The sequence below is a fragment of the Anas acuta genome, chromosome 17, assembly GCF_963932015.1.
Source record: "Anas acuta chromosome 17, bAnaAcu1.1, whole genome shotgun sequence".
Classification (NCBI taxonomy): Eukaryota; Metazoa; Chordata; class Aves; order Anseriformes; family Anatidae; genus Anas; species Anas acuta.
The window spans coordinates 11,353,992-11,372,921 of record NC_088995.1 but is presented as its reverse complement, the minus strand read 5'-3'; the positions used below and the strand labels follow the sequence as shown (position 1 = coordinate 11,372,921).

General features: G+C 48.3%; 1 protein-coding gene across 24 annotated transcripts in view; it reads left to right on the top strand.

Moving 5' to 3' along the window:
* The window catches only part of FBRSL1 (fibrosin like 1), a 513,602-nt gene that overhangs the window by 466,401 nt on the left and 28,271 nt on the right, over nt 1–18,930 (top strand). The gene's annotated exons all lie outside the window — the stretch shown is intronic.

Here is an 18,930-nt window from a genome sequence, read left to right as displayed (position 1 = left end):
AAAATACCTCAGGGACATGTTTTATTCATGGCGGATTCTGTAAAGCGTCAGTTTCTTCGCAAATTAAACGCGTGGTATAAACCCAATTCCCTCTTCATCCTGACTGGCACTGCGGCGCGGGGAGGTGGCGGGGCCTCCAGGACAGGCCTGCTCCTCATGGAGGACGTTCCTCCTCCTCCTCCTCCTCTTCCTCCTCCTCCTCTTCCTCAGCAGCCCCTCAGCCCCTGCCAGGGCTGTGCATTGTGTTGTGAATGATAATTGGGCAGTTCCACACTCTGATGCTCCTTCCCATGCCGCTCCCCGTGCCTGTTTTGGGAGCAGCATCCTGCCAGGCTGCGGCTCTCCCTTGCTGTGCTGCCGCCCCTCGGGGACTCCTGCAGTCCCCCCGCCACCCCATGCCCGCTGCAGGCCGTGCAGCCAGCAGCTGGCGATCCACAAGGCATTTGGCCAGGCGGCGAGGGGGCTGGGGCTGCCCCAGGTTGGGCTGTGCTTCCTCCTGGGCAGTCGGTGTCGGCGGGGTGATGGATGGGAGCAGGGCCTGCCATCTAATTGCAAATGGATCCTGCCGCTCGGTGCGCGGATGCTGGCAGGGTCTGTCATTCCCAGCGAGGCCCTGGCCTCTAGCAGAGAGGATGCTGTCGGCATCTTGCTGCTTTTCCCTCTCCTCTCACCACCCACCCAGAGACGCGTCCCATACAGGGACATGGCCAACAGGCAGGACGTGGCCTTGCTCTCATCCCAGACACTTGCTGCCATTTTCTCCTCTGAGTCTTGCTAGACACCTACAGGCGTGTGTTCCCCACCTCTCGCCTCCGTCCTTCGCTGGCCGTCCTTGCTGCTAGCTGGGGCCAAGCACAGCTCCCTGTGGAGCCTGTTAACATCGCTCCCGAGCCACCCGGGGATTCGCAGCGTGTGGCTTTCCTTCCATGGGGCCGCTGCCCGCGCTCTGCCCCAGCTGCAGGTATGGCCATACTGACCCCATTCACCGCCCTGCAGCTAGCGGGGTGTGCAGCAGTGTACAAGAGCGCGGGACTTGGCACCCTGTTCCTATTTGCATCTCTGTGCTTGTGAAAAGGATACTTGTTCTAGGGTGGGTTTTTTCCAAACAGTAAATATTTTCTTGTAAACTGCTGGGACAGACAAGTGACTGCAGTGCTTTTAGTTCGTTTATTTGCTTTAAATGGATGGCAAAGTCTTACAGGAGGTAATAGGAAATTAAAAGCTTTCTATATTTTTTTTAACTGTCCTGCAAAATTTATTGCAGAATTATATCCCTGCTATGGGATTCTGTCGGACAGTTCAAAAAGCCTGTGGAAAGGTTCTTGTTCGCCATTAAATTTTAAAAGTTATTGAAGTAATTTTTATGGGACCCTATTAAGTTTCTGAAGAAACATATTGGTTTCATCGCTAATAAATTCTTTAAGGCTTATCCATAAGGGAATAGTCAGACTTCCAGATCTATCTCCACTGAAAAGGACGTTAACTTTCTGCCTTGTTGCAGACATTCTTGAAAGGTGCTCACAAGGGGAGCAGCAAAGCCAGGAAGGCCTGATTGCCCCCAGGTACCTCTGCCAGCACTGGGAGGTGGCGGCTTCTTCACCGGGCAACCCACTACAGCTCGGGTGGGGATTTTAGTGAGAAGTTTTTTAAAAGGCGAAGAAGAAATTTGCAGATGGGATCCATCCAGGCATCTCCCAGCATGGGGGGCTAAACGTTGGCCACGGTGTTTGGCTGTGAGCTGTGTCATGCTCAGGAGAGGTGCAGCCTTGGAAAGAGGGATGGTGCAGCCCGGCTGTCCCTGCTCTCCAGACAGCACACAGTGCTTGCAAAATAACGTGTAATAACGTGCTCACTGTGCTTCTCCACGGCATCCAGAAAAGCACATGGAGACTTCCTCCCAGTGAAAGCAAAGTACCGAGCTGGCTTTGTGCTTAGCGCTCAGAAGCGCCTTTCGTATGCAAGCACAGAGCCACCTGATGAAAAGTGAATGGGCTAGGAGGGAAATAAAATTATGTAATTGCCAGTTTCCTTCAATTCCGCTCCCTCTCCCATTTTGCATAAAGGAGGCTATTTAAGTCTCAGCTGGAGTGAAGTTTGGTAATAAGCAGACATCTATGAACCTGCATCTGCTGCTGGTGTCTGCTTAGTTTGTTCCATATTTCCATAAAGATAGATAGATAGATAGATAGATAGATAGATAGATAGATAGATAGATAGATGATGATCCAGTATTGAGAGATCTCTCTCCTGAACTGTCTTGTGGTGTGAAACCTGTGGAAGACGAGTTTGTCCCTTCAGGCCCTTGAATCCTTGTCGTTGTGACCCCTTGGGATGCATGGTACCAGGCAGCATCAGAGAAGAGCACGTCAGAGTTTGCAAACCCACCTCAAACCACTTTGATTCTTGAATGTTAACCTGAAAGCAAGCCCAGAGCCTGCTCCCTGGGAAGCTATCCATGAAATGGGGTAGCAGAAAAGGGCCCGCCTTGTTGGATGAAGCAGCTAACGTTTTGATTTTCTCAGTACTATGTGATTTGGCTTCCAAACAGCTAAGCAGTCCCCTGCCAGTTGCTCTCCTACGTGGCTGGCCTCTGGGCATGGTGCGAGGTGCTCACAGTGTGAGCTCTGCAGAGACAGCCTGATCTATCACAGGCTTAACGGCTGGAAGAAGAAATTTAACAATGTGAGCGTTGAATGTTTATACAATAACAAACATTATCGTTATTTCTTATTGCTGAGCCAGTCTTTAAAATTGAGCTAGAAACCTGAAACCAACAGCAAGAATATGTCTGTTACATTCTGTACTGATCAATCTAATAATCAAAGTAGAGCAGATTATTTTACACACTTCATTAGATCCACAAATAATTTCTCTGGGCATAATGCACCTTTTGGCCTGAAAAGTTTTTGCATTATAGGCCAGTCTCTGGACCCTTTATGTCATTCCAGCAGTACAAGCTGTAAAGCAGCTGTAAGCAGACATCTGAGGACTACCCACTGACCATGCCAGCGTAGTCAGCCAAGCTGTGTCCTGAGGCCAGGGTGGAAAGAGCACCCTGTTGCAAGCCATGCAGGTGGGAGCAATTTGGAGAAACTCTAGAGATACTCCAAATGATGGTGTTAGCTGTACCAGGAGTGAAGCTGCCCCTGAGAGCCAGCATCAGTAATCTCAAAAGTGTTCCAGTGAGAAATCCTGGCTGGTCTACACCACTTGCTGTCTTCTCTAAAAACACCATTGTTTGAAACTAAAAATAGGCCAGCATACCTGAGACCAGACCCAGATTTGAAAGTTATTGCTGCAGAAGCTCTTCTTTCCTCCCATCCCTTCTTTCTCCCAGTGGTTCTGGAAGGCTGGGTCAAGGATTTTGGCTCAGACATCCATGCCTGCTGCATCCATTTCCTCTACCAAATGGACACAACCATAAACCTCTTTCTGCATCATTTCCTGCAGACCCGTACTAAACATGCCACCCAGGTGCCCCTGTGTAAAGCCACCTCTTGCTGAGTCTGCTTCTGTTGCTGCTGGCGGGCTTGCCTGAGCCTGCTCACAGCAGGACTCCCATCCCGGTGTGGTAATTTTAAACAAACAAAAAGGGTGTTGTGATTTGGGAGGGTCTTCCCATCAGGTCATATCAGAGTTTCTCCTAAAAGGGGAAGCTGTTTTTTTGTTTTGTTTTGTTTCATTTTATTTTGCCTTTTCCCCTCTTTTAATATGATCCCTGCAATTTTGTTTTTACTGAAATATTGACTGGCAGCATTGCAAATTGCCTGCATGCAGGCAGGAGCTTGCCAGCACTTTCTTACTCAGCTAGCCGTCAAGGTTGTGGATTCCACTAAGAGCATGCCAGGAAAGCTGTTGATCAAAAATATTCCTAACATCTGTGAGTCCTCTCCATCCAAATGAGACGTAGTTACATTCTCCTTTTCCCCGTGCTCTTCCAAAGTGTTGCTTCAGACACCTAGAAAGCCCTGGTTGCAAATCATAAGCTGATCTCTGTTTGATTTTCAGCTCCGCTTCCAACTCTGTCGAAATCCAACATAAACTCAGAAGTGCCCTTCCCCCAGTCACAGCACATGAGGAGTGTCAGAGAGAAGTCGGGGCGCGTTTCTCTGCCCATCACTCATTTGATCCAGATGCTGTCCCATGCTGTCTGTGGCCGCGGTGGTCCCAAGCCAACAAGGAGGGTCTTGTGAGAGCAGCGGGGAGAGGACGCGGCTCTGAGCAGGCTCTCGGGCCAGCTCGAAGCCTCTCACACACACACGTGTGTGCACACAGTTCTGCCAGCGCAAGGATGGGACCGGGGGCGGCGGGGGAAAAGCCTGATTTCCCTTCCACCCCGTTCCTACCACCACCGCCGGCTCACAAGCCAACTATTAAATAATTAACGTGCCCAGTGGGACAGGAGGAATCAAAAGCTGTTGTGTTCCCAAGTTTTCTCTGGCTCCGAAAGGCACGGCTCGCTGTGTATTCTGGCACCTCGGAGCGGGTTTTCCTCCCTCCTTCGCCTCCCCCTTATTATCCTGTATGTGTGCTGGACGGGGAAGTGGCGTTCCCAGCCCAGCGGGGGATGACTGTTATTTCAGACTAGCAACAGGGGAAAAGGAACAGCCTGTTGCCTGATTGATGTTTGTTTTTCGTGGACGAACACCAAAGGTTCATTAGAGACGGAAGGTTTGGGAGGAGGGGGACGGCGGGCAGGGGAGACGCTCGCTCTTAAGGCACTATTGTACCGCGGGCGCTAACCGGGCCTGCACTTTCTTTGACTTCTGTGAATGTCTCAGCTGTACTGTTTTGGCCCCGGCGACTTTAGGAAAATATACACACCACACAGACGTTTCAGTGAAAGCTGTATGGTGAGGGGGTCAGGAGAAAAAGGAAGGGGAGGAGAGAACAATGCAGTAGGGTTTTGCTGTAATTAATTTCAAATGTGCTGCTCATCTGTTCTCCTCGGGTTTCAAAGGGAACTGGGGGAATTTGCAGGGCTTTTCCGACGGCATCTGCTGCTTTGCAGAGGTGGGGATGGAAAGGTGGCTCTCCCTTCCATCTGTGGGTTTGAGCAGCCTGGCTGCATGCAGTGCTGAACCCAGCGCAAACCGATGCTGCAAATCGTGTCCTGTGCAGGGGTGGTGGAGCAGGGCAGGAGGGAAGGGTTTGGAGGAGCTTCTCTGCTTCCCACGTCGGCTGGGTGAAGCTACGGAGGCTTAGGAGGTTGGTGCTGGGTACAGCAGGTTACTCTGCAGAGTTCATGGAGCACATTTGTCTAAGTAACAGAAGTTATTTGCTGTTGGTGGTGGTACTGAGACGCTTCCAGGTCCTGGTGCAGGTGAACCGAGTGGTTGGGAGGCTTGTAGAGGTGTGGGTCACACCCTCACTTAATCTCCTGCTGACTTTGTGCCTATGAAAAACGTCCTGTCATATAATTGTGTCGGGAACCAATAAGGTAGTACTAAACCTTAGATATTGTGGCATCCTAAGTAGGGGCAGTTCCTTATGATTCCCCTTTCCCAAACCTCATCTGTTGGACTGCGCTGCTTTTAGCTGTCTGACACAGAGCAGGGGCTTGGCATCTGCCACAGAGCATTGTCCTCGTGTCCTTTGCCTTCAGGTCTGAGTATCGATAAAGTCGTACGATTGTGGCAGTAAAGAGAAAAAAAATGGGCCTATTAGATTATTGACTTTACTCCCCTTGACAAGATATCTAGAGGCTAATTTGATAGCCCTATGAATCTTAGCCAGAAAAAATCAGTAAAACAGAAACATGAACTACTGTAAACTGCCGCCAGTGCTTTAACAGCTCTGTTCTCGAGTTGTTCTTTGCTCAGAAGCTTCCACAGGAACCTGGAGCTGCTGGATAATGCCCTCTTGTTTAAACACTGGGCTCCTTCGTGATCCTCGGCTCTTAGAAAAACCAACCTCAGCATCGGGTGGTGAATGTGTCTGAAGTTTGGCCATAAGGAAAACATTTCTGCAGGGTGACTGAAGAAAGTGTTCTCTTTTCTGGCCAGAAACTTAATTTGGTGAAGCCACAGCGTGGTGAATACCCCAGAGGTACTGGAGGTGGGCGCTTGTTTGTGATACAGCCCTTCTCCAGGACACCAGGGCTGCTATGTGACCAGGAGAGCGTGGCCATGCAATGATAAATGTTTCAGTGGCTCTTCAGAAGGGACGTGCACACAGCAGCCATGTTTCAGACTGGTTGAAGGGCTGTGCCAGGTTTTGTAGCCTTACAAACTAAATAGACTTTCTGGTACTGCTGTAGGACTGGCTTCTGAAAAACTGGTCAGTGACGGCGTGTCACCAAAGTACGCGCAGAGCTCAGCAGCTGCTGTGTGGGGAGGGGTGGGCACGAACACCTGGAATGACTCCAGTGCAAGTTGTGAAAAGGCTTCATTGATGTGGGAGACAAGGAAATGGGAAGAAGCCCAGGGCTCCAGAATGTGGCATATCTGTAAAAAGCTGCAAGCACTGGTGTCCTTCAGACCTTCTTCCCTCAAAATCACTTGTGCAGGAAAGGGAAGTCACATTTGGAGAATTCAAGCCCACCACCACCCCTTCTTTGTGCAGAGAAACCCATAAGAGCAAGGAGGGAGATCTGAATCAAGTCTGGGTTTAATTTCCTGGTCCTCCTCCGTAGGAAGAAGTATCACTGCCTCTTCACTTCTGAGCAAACAAATGCAGTGGCCACATAGCGAAGCGTCCCTCAGACCACATTCAGATAAGCCTGGATTCCAGCATTTATTCTTGGCCGTGGATGTTTCTGTGCCTCGTACTTGCCAGCTAACACAGAGGAGGAGCAACTCCTGAGGTTTGTGCAGAAGGCACATCTGTTCCTCTGCCTCCTTTGCTCCTAGCTGGTTGGGGGCCACATCCTGCGTCCTTGTGCATGGGGAGCATCCGTAACAGCACTTAGGAGCTCAGCAGGGGTTCTTTTGATTCTCGAGCCATGGCCATGCCTTTCTAGCTTGTCACCTCTCTCTTCTTCAGTCTTGACAATGAGGGAGGAAGAAGGGCAGGCAGCAGGGCTGGGAGGGGAGGTGGGAGCGAGCTGCTCTCCCACAGTTCTTCCAAATGCAGAGCTCAGGAACTTGCCTGTAAAGCAGGCAGAAAACCACTCGGCACCATCAGAGGTGCAGGGTGCAGGTGCACCATGGCCATTCCTCCACCCTGTCCTGCAGCCCCGGTGCTTGGTGCTCGGAGCCGCTGGAGCAGGCAGGAGCAGCAGATGTGCCTGCCAGCCGAACAGCTCCCTCGGGTGCTTGATAAAGCCATGGGAATCAGGATTGTCTTCTCTATTTATTGGTTACAAATGATTTTTCTCTACTTTAGAGGATTCCCGCCACCTGTTCTGGCGTGCCTCAGAGGTTTGCTTTAAAAGCTGATCCTGCTCTTAAAAAGCAAGAGGGGAGGGCCGGGGCCTTGCAGGAGCGTTGAACCGCCGCGAGTTCGCCTTTGGAGATTGGCAAGGGAAGAGCAAGAGCAGGGAATGCTACAGGGAGATATTAAATGAGGCCCTTTTGTTTCTCTCCTTGTAGAGCGTAAAAATGCCCAAGGCATGAATACTCTGTTCAGATGACTCTTGAACATTTAAATGTCTGTTCTAGTAATTTATAAAGCGAAGGGGCAGGAAATTCCTCATGCTAGGAAGGAAAGGGAAACCTTTACTGGCGTGCCGAGCACCCCGCGCTGGGAGTACAGGAGCTGGCCTGTGCTGCTGTGGGGAGAGGTGGATGGAGCCGGGGGGTGAGCAGGGCTTCGGGCCCTGGAGACACGGGTTCAGCTCTGGAGTGGTGTTGAAGAGGCCGACTGCTCCCTCGGGGCCTGCCGTCTGCACGGGGTGATTCCCCTTGCTTCACGCATCTATACGGGAAATAATGGGTGCTCTGTGCTTCCTGGCCTCACTGCTGGTTGTGGCGTGGTCTTCAGGTTGGGTGTGACATTCCCATCACTTCCAGTAGCCTGGAGCATGGCCTGTAACAAAACCACTCCTGCTAGCACATTTTGTATGGCAATGATCCCCCTGAGGGCCACACAACCACAGCCACGGCACGGACACATCCTCTGCCAAAGGGATGAGGAGGTGCTGTAGCAAGTCGGTTAGATACCCAGGAAAAACAAACTGGGTTTGGCTGGGGAAGTAAGAACACAGGGCAGGGGGATGCGGAAGCCGTACGGTGCTGCAGCCCCGCACACATCTGTGCCCTCCTGTGCCTCAGGTCCCGGTCCCACCTGGCGCTGGGGCTTGGCCCTCCAGCCTCTGCCGAGGGCTGAGCGGGGCCATTCCCGCTCCTGTTACAGCAGGAAGCCCGTGGAAAGGCAAAATGCTAGATCTGGGCTTGGTATCTTTATTTCAAGCCAAGGGAGGAGGAAGCTGAAACTGAGACACGTTAGAAGCTGATGTCCCTTCCCTTTTAATTGCGGTTACGGATCTGCGTAGGTTGCTCGCTATTGACAGGCTTTCTAATGCGAAGTGAATATAGGTCAATTCGCTGTTAGCGTGAGGGATCAGGAGGATGGTGTGGATTTTATTACTCTCAGATATTTGGGCTAGAGGCTCTCATGCTGTCGGAGCTGAATCAGACTCTCTGCCAGTTTGCACGCAACATATGTGATACATTTTGCAAATGAATATATTACTGTGGGAGGAGGTGGTTCCCTGAAACAAACCGCTGGCAGTTTGGGGTGTTGTCCTCAAAACCAAAACCATATTGAGTCCTCAAAAACAAAACCAGTGGCACCAGAACTTGGATTCTGCATATGGAGAGATGAGGCATTGAATCTGTGATCCCTGCATTGATTAACCATTTGGGGCCCACCAGAACCAGTGAATTTGTTAAAAGAAGGCATCACGTCCCCGTGCAGATAGAGTGTATGAACTCCAGGTAGATTAATAGGAGCAAAGGTGCCTCAAACCATTGCTGAAAGACTGAGCTGAGGGCCTGCATCATCCCAGCCATTCTCTTTGTTGAGCCTGTTTGGTGCAGAAGCCATAAATTGTTAGTAACTGCACTGGTATTTCATATCGGTTGCAAATAGTCATCGATGAGTCTTTCCCCATGTAGAGGGCAGCACTCCTCCAGCCTGAGGGATCTGCAGTTGATGGGGAGCAGGTGGCTTTGGGCAGAGATACGAACGCTCAATTCCAACTTCACAGCAAACTGCTTGCAGGGAAATACAGAAATAATGAGTGAAAGGTGGTGTCTGCTGTGCTAATGGGAACTGGGAACTCTCAAGAATTAGCACGGACGCCACTTTCGTCTCCTAATGTGCAAGAATCCAGGATTACAGGAATTTGCCAAACCCAAGCTGCTGCTTAGCCTTGGGATTTTGTTTGTTTGTGCTTTTGCTGTTTGGAAAAAATGTGACATGGAGATGACTTGAAGGAAAAACTTACGGTGAATTCAATAGAATTGTTGGTACACATGGCAAACATGTGAAAACAAGAATATGAATTATGCAGCAATTACTGTCTTAGAAAACTATCTGCAGGCTAAGCCCAGATACTTGTCTCTTTCTTTCACCCAACATTGAAATAGAAATGCGCAGCAGCTTTGTATGAAATAATTCCTGCGATTGTGTTACAGATGTCTGAGTCTGTGCTTGCTCGCTCCCTGGGAGGGAGGTTGGTGCCGCGGCAGTGCTCGCCCAGCTCCAGAGCAAGGGCATGGGGAGAGCTGTGGCTCTGCCCAGGGAATTGGGCAGCACAGAGCTGGGTGCTGGGGCTTCCAGCACGCCCCTTCGCCAAGAAGGGTGAGATTTCTATCCGCAGTCATAAATCTTCATGAAAGAAGAGATTCAGAGTACCTTCTTGTGTAGGGCGTGACTCAAAGCTGAGCAGATCTTCCTTAGATGCCAGATCTTACATTATCCTCAGGCATTTCCGGCACCAAAGTATTTCCAAAGCTTCTACTGCCCATTGAAGAGCTCACACTTCATCAAAGGAGAAAGCTGGAAGGAGCTTCACAGCTGCATTTCGCACACTGAGATCATGGCGAAGGAGTTTGCCTTCTGCAGGGCGGGTAATAAATGAGTACACTCTTTCCTCTCCGTAGTGCATACCAAGCCGCTCTTCCTGTTTGGAAGGAAGGGAGAGTCATTCCTCACATCTTCCATCCTGAGCACACTGAGAAGCTCTCCTTCACATGCATTCTCAAACTCTGTCCCCTGTTGAGCCAGGTGAGATAGAAAATAACTTTCTGGAGTTAGATGCAACATCTTCCAACGTAGGGAGCAGAAGCACAATTTATTAGTCGCTAATACATGCGATTTAACACCCCATGTGCAACACAGTCTGTTTTTCTTGGTATTTTTAGTGAGTGTCCTTTCAGAAAAAATGAACCTTTTCCAGTCTTAAAATGCAAAAGGCCATTTGTGGCTTCCTAATGCTGTTTACAGACCCTTTTTTGCCGGTGCTGTGCTTGTCAGTAGCTATATTTATTCATTGCTCACTCTGTGAATTAAAACGTCGAGGCAGCTCCTGACATGCTTCTTCCAGAGCATCCTTTTGGAGTGAATATTTGGTTGCCATAGGGACCAAATCCAAAGGGCACACACCATTCAAGTAAATGCTCCCTGATTAACAACTTGCAGCTTGTCCCTTAAATATTTTAATTATCCATACAACTTGAATGTGTTGAATGTGTTCGGTCTGTTCACTTCAATACCTTATTTTTTCTTAAACTGCCATTACAGCAGCTGTAGAGCTGGATTTTGACCTTGGAGATGGGAGCGAGGTGGGAGACCTTACTGCTTAGAGGAAAATCTGCCGTTTCTTTTCATCCTGACCCTAGATCCTCAATAAAATGAATGGGAAACTGGTGCTGCTGCCTACCTGCTGTTGAAGTGGAGGCAGTTTGGCGACAGGTACCCAGACGGTGCTTTGGAGGAGCGAGGTGCTGCCACTGATGCCGAGCGCTGGCTGGGACCTGCCTGGGGGGGTGAGCAGGGAGGGCAGCAGGAGGCTGCAGGGTGTGCAGAGCCGCTGCTTGGAAAGTGTTGCCCCCCCCCGACAAGGACTGAAACTCAGGCGTTGTTTTCCCAATTGATAAGCGTATTAGCACTAATGTGACAGCAGCTACTGAGCTGTGAGAGCTGGACTTAGCAAATAAATAAGGCAGGATTTCGCTAATTTGTGCATGGTCAGTCACTCTTTTCAGTTCCTGGTTAGGAGAGGCAAAGTCACCTTGCAGCAAAACTTTCCATTTTTCCAGCTCCAGCCATTGCCCCGTGTCTGGAAGTTGGTCAAGTTACCACGACGGTTTCTGAACAGCTCTGTTTGCTGCCCTTCCGTGCCTTTCAGCTCTGACTTCCCTGAGCCAGAAAAGCAGCTTTGGCACTTCAAATGCTGATTGCATGCGGTCACGATACGTCGTTTTGTGCAGCCTCCTGACATCCAGTAAAGACCACTGTAGACTTAAATCCATTAGAAATGATTACTGCTGAGTGTTTTCCTGTAAAACCTAAGTGGCAGAGTTTAGCAGAGAGCCTCCTAAACAAAGTACAGCGTGCTGAAACCCTGCGTCTGGCAGGCACAAAGCACGGGGGGATCAGCACGCGGACTTGGGAAGAGGGCTCTTTCCCTTTGAAGTCTTGGTTTACACAGGGCTGTGCTCTGCCCTGAAAAGCCAGTTTGAATCCATAAAATCTATCCGGGGACTGAATTCAGATGTGTATATGAGAGGGTCTGTTGTGTGCCTCTGTGTTTCAGTAAAAAATAATAGGGACGCTAACCCAGAGCACAGAGTTTGATGCATGTGAGTGATCTTCGTTGATCTAGAGACCGGAGCTGAGCCCCGCTGAGATGTGTGCAGGGTGCTGCATTCTGCACTGCTGTGTTTCATGTCGGCACTGCACACCGCGTTCCCAAAGAGATCACAGCACAATCTGATCTTTCTAACTCCAGTTACAATCGCCAACCTTTAGGGAGGAAGAAAACTGTTCCCTGAGCTTTCTGCCTTTGCTGTGATAGGGAATAGCTAATCTCGCTCCCTCTTTTTTGTAAAAGCTACTTGTGTCCGGTGATTAAAAGCCATGGTGGAAGCCGGGCTGTGAGATCCCAGCAGCACCTGTGTGGGTGTTTTCCTCCTCTCCCCTGGTTTGGTGTGAGTTCTCCGTGGGTATGCTCAGCCTTGTCCGAGGCTGTTTGGGCACATCCACCACGGGGCTGGAGAGGGGAAGAAGCAGAAATGCGATCCCTCGTGTAGATGGAGCCAGTGCCTGCAGCAAGAAGGGTATGCTATGAACTCATCTTGATTAGCTTCCTGGCATGGGTCCATCACCACTTAATTGGCTGCCAATAGCCTCCCTAATGAAGGATGATGGATGGCGCTCAGGGGCCTGCTTGAAGGGGGGAGCGATCGGAAGCAAGGATGCGTGCAGAAATACGGCTCTCACCTGGAAAGGACGCGGATGCTTAGTGGCACGGCGGCAGGCGGAGAGCCTGAGCACTGAAGGTTCCTCTTTCCATTGCATCGGGGCGAGCATCAGTTATCTTCCAAGGCAGAGATGGGAATTTCTGTGACCCTGTGTACGCTTGGCTGCTTAGGGTAATCATCTGCTGTTCCCAGCAGAGATGATCTGGTGTTGGAGAATGTTCTTTCTTGCCTTTTTCTGGTTTTGGTTAGCGAGTGTGCTTTCTCAGCCAGCCACTGATTTAACTTCTCCAGGCTGGAGGGTCTGAAAGGTCATTCTCACTCCTTCGGAACAGTCTCACTGTCGGATTTTACTTTAAATGATTCTTTGGGTGTTTGGAGTTCTCTGATGTCATTTTAAAAAAAATCAAAACCTCCATAAGACTGTGCAGATGAAACAAAATTGTTGTCTTAGCCCACACAGGGTATTATGCAGCCTGGCAGATCCCTTCCTTGTAGCAATAAGAAAAGGATTTGGCATTTAACCTCTTGAAATTAAACCAGAGTGTGAACTTCAATAGTTCAATCTTATCAGGGCTTTGCTAGAATAACAAATTGTGAAAAAATGTAATCATGTCTCCAATGTGACCTTGGCAGATCTGCCTCTGTGATGTGAGAGAGATTAGGTAACTCTAAGCAGATGTCTGTTTATTTTGAAAATAATAGTTATAAAATCTTTTTTTTCCCGGGTTGTTTGCACTGCCTGTGAAAGATACGGCGGAGAGAATTGTGGGCTGCGTGGAGCTCTCTGCAACAAGCCACTCTATTATGCTGAACAGTAATTGCTCTTGGAGGTTTGAGTTATTGATCTATTGGTGGGGGTTCAATTTCAGCGTAAAGACCTGTGTTCATGATTTAATTTGAGTGATTAATAACTCACTTGCAGGCTAGATGGGAATCGATATGGATTTGGAACAGCAAAAGTAGTACATTTTCTCTTATAATGTAGTAGTTGATAGTTGTTTGACTAATTAAAATCATAAGATTACTTGATATATAACAATTCTGTCTCTTTAAAAGCCTAGATCTGGAGCGGAGTATTTGTGCTTGCTTGCTTTCATGTGTTGGAGGGGTTTTTTGTCTTCCTAATAGCTTATTTATCTTGCTGCTTGTCTATCACTCCGATGAGGTGTACAACATGCCGTTGCACAAAGCAAAAACAGAACAAAACAAGACAGAAACACCTTCAGTAAGTAACTACAAGAAGCTTTAGTAGCATTTTGTGGCCAGGGCAATTGAACAGCCCTTACGTCACTGGTTTTTAGGCAGCCGGCATCTGCTTAGGAGCAGCACTGAAGGGATTTAACCCTGCAGTGTTTGATCCACCATTATAGCCCTAGATTAAAAGCCTATATGAAACTTTCAATCTCATTACAACGCCAGCATCCACAGTAGGTGCTTTAGCTGCAAATCCAGTTTCAGCTTTGCATTGAAACGGTGCCAGAAGCAGCATTGCTAGGAAAATGCAGTGTGACTTACTTTGGGGGGATTTGAATGGTGATCCTCCTTCTTTGTGTGCTGGCCCCAATCCTTGTGTTTGGCACCCATTTTCATTCAGCTCCTGCAGCTTTGGAGTGTCGTCATGCATGCTTACAGCTAACATGCCTGGATAGAGCATGGAAAGCTCCCAAATCTCCAAGAATAAAACATCCCATTAAAGAACCATAAAGCAGCAAATCAGCATCAAGTCTGTAGGTCTTTATGCTGTTACTCTCCTGTTTCTTGGGGAGAGGGTGAAATCTTCCTGCGCTGCAAGCTTTCGCAACAAAGGGTCTTATCTGCGGAGCTGGCTAAGGAAAACATTTAGCATAGGGCTTTTTTTAAACATTTTTGCTTTGTGCAGTCCAGTAAGCTTTCTAGTGGAAGCGCAGATTCCTCTATGGAGGTACTGGAGTAAATTCAATCTGGCCAAGTTGAGGTTTTTTAGTCGGGTGAGAAACTGAGCTGTGTGTGTAAGGACCCCGTGGGGGGAGAGGTGGGCGCAGAGTGCGGGTGGTGGTCAGGGCATTGTGAAGCTCCTGGGTGCATCGCATCGCTGGGGGAGGTGGGCAATCCCTGGAGGGAAGCGGCGTGGGGACTGCCCACGGGAGGTGCCCGTGCAGCTGGAAGAGGAGAAGGGGCTGTCTGTGCTCGGGCGTGCTCCTAGCACGAAAGTCTTGGAGCACGTCAGCCCTTCACTCTCTTGAGGCATTGCCTTTGTGTTAACAATGTGGGATGCTTTCCTTGGCGTCACATTATGAAAGCGACTTGGAGATACTTCACTTCTAAACTTGGGTGCTCCAGAAAGGAGAGGAGGGAAATAAAAATAAAAGATACACTTGGAAGTTAATTCTGAGGACCAAGCTGACAGCTTTTTGCCACTGTTGCTTTCTTCTAGTTTGAAAAGCTGAAGGCTTGTTACAGCCCCAGCATACAGCAATCTAGCAGGTTAAATGACTTGGGCAACACAGTTTATTAAAACTGGCAAGTGCTCGCTCCAGTTCTCTTCCTGATAGTCAAGGCTGTCTGCGAGAGTAATTGATAGTGGCAGCTGTTCGGAGGGTGTTTCAGATTGCTGCGAGACGATTTGACTTGACAGACAGCTCGGTACAAATGAACGGAGCGGCAGGGGCTGGATGGGGCTGGGTTGGGGACGAGCTTCCCCCTGCCAGCCGGGCACCCAGCCCACAGGGACGGAGAGGGGTGCACAAGGACAGACCTCCCCGCGCTGCTCCGAGGTCAGAGCCAGGCAGGAGAGCTGTGCTTACACCCGGCTGGCTCTCTCTCTGAAGAGGCACTGCCATTATTTGGGAGCACCCACCAGAGGCACGTTATGTTCTGAGAAGCCCCTGTCACAGAAGAACATTTTTGACACAGCCGCACGTATGCAGTAGGCTGCTGTCACAGTGGAAATCCGGCCTTTGCTGCCTAATAATGCTAAAAATGGTTCAGCTACACACCACAGAGCCTTGCAGACAGCGTTTTTGTGTGTGAGTCCCAAGTCTTTTTCTTATCTTGGGCTGATTTGCATTACAATAGGTGGAGGAGCTTGGTGCCCTATGTCAGATAGCTGCTGTGTGGTAGCTGTTTGCCTCCTCACCCTTGCAAACCCAGCTAATTGTCTAATGCCTTAAATAGTGCTACCTTACTAAAACATAATGAAAAAACAATCCATATAAAAGCAAAATCCAGCTGAGGATAAAGAATTAGCACTTAAATATTGATTTTTCAATTGTAAGCACACTGCCAGCATCAGTGCTATCATTGCCGATGCAAAATGCTTTATTCTCACTTGTGCTTATATATGTTGGGCACCCACAGTACATTATGCAGCAGTCTAAAAGCTCAATTAAAAAAAAAAAGGTTTTGCTGAAGTTCACCAAATAAGTTATTTTAGTAGTTTCTTTGTTTTGCCCTACTGCTGTAAAATCGTGCTGTTCTGTACTGGCTCCTAATGCTGATGGTTCAAAACTCATCTCTGGGACTCATCAGCCAGCTCTGAAATACTCAGCTTCTTGCCACATATGTCCCCGTAATTCCTGCGGTGATGCTTTTGCAGCATTTCTTGCTGGAATTATAATATGAAACGGGGTTCATAACAGCCAGCCTGGCTTATGTCTGTTTTCAAAGATGTGTACGGGGTGGAATAGATAGGCTGCAGATGGTGGTGGTTGTGTTTCTTGGGAAATTGCCATTGGTAAAGATGTCATTGATGGATGTAGGAGAGGAATTTCTTTCTCACATCACCCCATCACCCTTGCTGTTTGAATACGAGGGAGACTGCAGAAAGACGTCTGAATGACTCCACTTTCTTTTTTTTTCAAGAGACAAAGGAAAGGCGTGCAAGCAAGATTAGATTATTTCCAATCACATTGTACGTGTGTTGACAGTCCCCTTTCAGCAACAACCAGCAGCTTGCAAAGAGCAAGAGGCAGCGCTGGAAATGCTATTGCCCTAAGTACTGTTTGTGTAACACAGTAACTGCTTATTGGAGTCCTCAAAGCAGCCTTTACATGTTTAATCCCTTGCACTTGAGCTACTCTTAATCAGCTTGAAAGCAAATTCCTGTAACAGAAAGGTTTAATTTGTGTCTGGGACTTTCTGTATTGTACTTAGCCTGCAATGCTGTGTACTTACACGCTGGCAAGCATGTCACGCTGTACAGCTGTGCGGATGGGCAGCACTTGTTTATTCCAGTCACAGATTTTAAATCCAGTGAAATTTCATGTTGGGTCCATGCTGATGGTGTTTGAGGTTTGCATGATTCTTTCTGAAAGGTACTTTTTTCCAGCAAATTCAGCTGTAGCTGACTTTAGGCTTCTACTTCAGCTCTTGTTAGTAGCAGTAGCTAAAGCTCTCCGTGCTTTTAGAAGTAATTAAAAGTTTTCATCTTAACCAATTAAGCTGGAATGGGACGTAGCCCAAGTCACAGGAAGGCTAGGATTTTGCAACACTACAAATGACGGATCGGTTGATTAAAGAGACTGGAATGGCTAAGCTCAGGCTGGTTTTATTTATTTATATTTTTTTTGTTAGAGCAGCTCCAGTGCTTTCTTCCGTCTCTCGCACCAAGTCATCATTCATCCCAGTGAAATCGAGGCATGTCCCACTGTCTGTTCATTTAAGAAGGCCTCTCAGTGGAAGAAGTCCAAAGTGTTTGGTTAGAAAATAAACAAAGTTGGCATGCTGAAAAGGGGTAGCGCTCCGCATGGTGGAGAATGGCAGATGTGATCCAGCCTTCCCAGAGCAGGGCTGAAACATGAATCATTGCTAATGTCAGATTTCCTGTGAAGGGACGAGCTGAACTGACACGCGTTCAGGTTTAATTAAGGTTGAATTATTGGAGCTGACTGTCAAGTCTTAGGCAAATTGGCTCAGCCTGTTATCATTAAGCATGAAAATGACTCTAGGACTTGGTTAAAACAAACACATTTTTGTCTCTAGAACTTTGTAGTGTGGTCTGGTGGCTCCGTGCTTTTGTCAGGGCAGCTGAGGGTGCTCAGCTCTGTGCTGCCTCTGCTCAGAGCAGACAAGGAACCAAAGCACAGAACTTTGTGAAAGAACCTCTGTAAAACCTGACCCAGCTGCGACCGAGAGAATATCCAGTCTCTTTCTTGGGATGTTTCCATGTGTGACTGGCAGTCAGCCTGGTCAATGGGAGGGAATTTATTTGGGTATATGAGTGTGTAGTTCCCCTAGGAGGGGCATGCAGGAGAAACTGCGAAGCTTGGGATCCTGATCAGAATGGGCAACGCCTCTAGTTAAAATCATGAAAATTAACTTTATGAGGGAGTTCAGAGGAGAGAACTCAGAAACTTTTATATGAATGGAGAGTAGTGTTGGACGGGAGCCTTCTGTGATAGGTATCATGAGAAGGATCTTGTTAAGTACCTAAGAAACCAGGTAATTGCACCCTTCAAATTCATCATTTCTTTCATTTCACAGTTATAATGACCTTGAAATTGTCAGGTTTCTGGAGACATCTGAAATACAGGTAGCTAGTGAGTGGGCTTTGGATACAGGCACTGAACAAGCAGGAGTGTTGGTAGAAGAGTATAAAAGGGAGGAAAAAAAAACAGGACATCTGCTCCCAGTGAGCATATATACACTCAGAAATAAAACATGTAGAGTATGTCCATGGCATGGCACTCCACAGAGTTAGGAGAAGTGAAGGGCCTTCAGGTTCTGCTGACAGGCACCATTTGTTTTTGCTAGACTAAAGAGGCACACGCACGAGATGTATTTCCATTTGGGCATCTGCTTTCCAGTTTGTCTCGGTCTGTTCCACCAGAGACTTAGGTGAAACGCCCAGAAGTGAGAACTTCCCCTTTGCCCATGGCAGGTCATGCTCAAGCCAGCCACATGAAGCAGCTTCTCTCTCTTGTGCTGCATCACAGCCATCAGAAGTGGAAACAGCAAAGTCACCGAAACACCTGGCTTCGCCCGCCTTCCTTCCGTTGCGTTGGGGATTTCGCTCTCATTCTTATCCGCATTTGCCCATGATTTCACACTACGGCTTTCCTTTCTCAGTGCTCCTGCTTCTGCTCAACATGGCTATGAAAGGAGAGAAGACATTCTCACTCATGCCTGTAGCAGTTCCACAGGGAAAAAAAATGGGTATTTTCATTAGATGTTGAATTGTCCTCAAGAGTGAAACACAAAAGTGTTAGAGTACTGCAACCTGAGACATGCAAGTTGGCAGCAGAAATCAGTCATGTACCCCTAATGCTAACTAATGCAACCAGGCTGGCTGGTCAATGCAGCCAGCAAGGGAGCATGAGATTTTGCTTTGAGAAAATTGCAAATGAGAACTAATGCCGAAACCACAGGGAATCAATAGTTGTACATAAAGCTGGTCAAACAGCTGTTTTTAATGTGGGACTTTATTGATTCGTTTTGGATCTAATTGACTTTTTACTCAACTAACTTTTGTGGTGCCAGTGTGTTTTGAATATACACCATTAGTCTACATTGCCTATAATTACACGATACGAAGTTTAACTCTGTAGGAGGAGGCCTGTTGGATGGAAGGAGCTAATAGGCT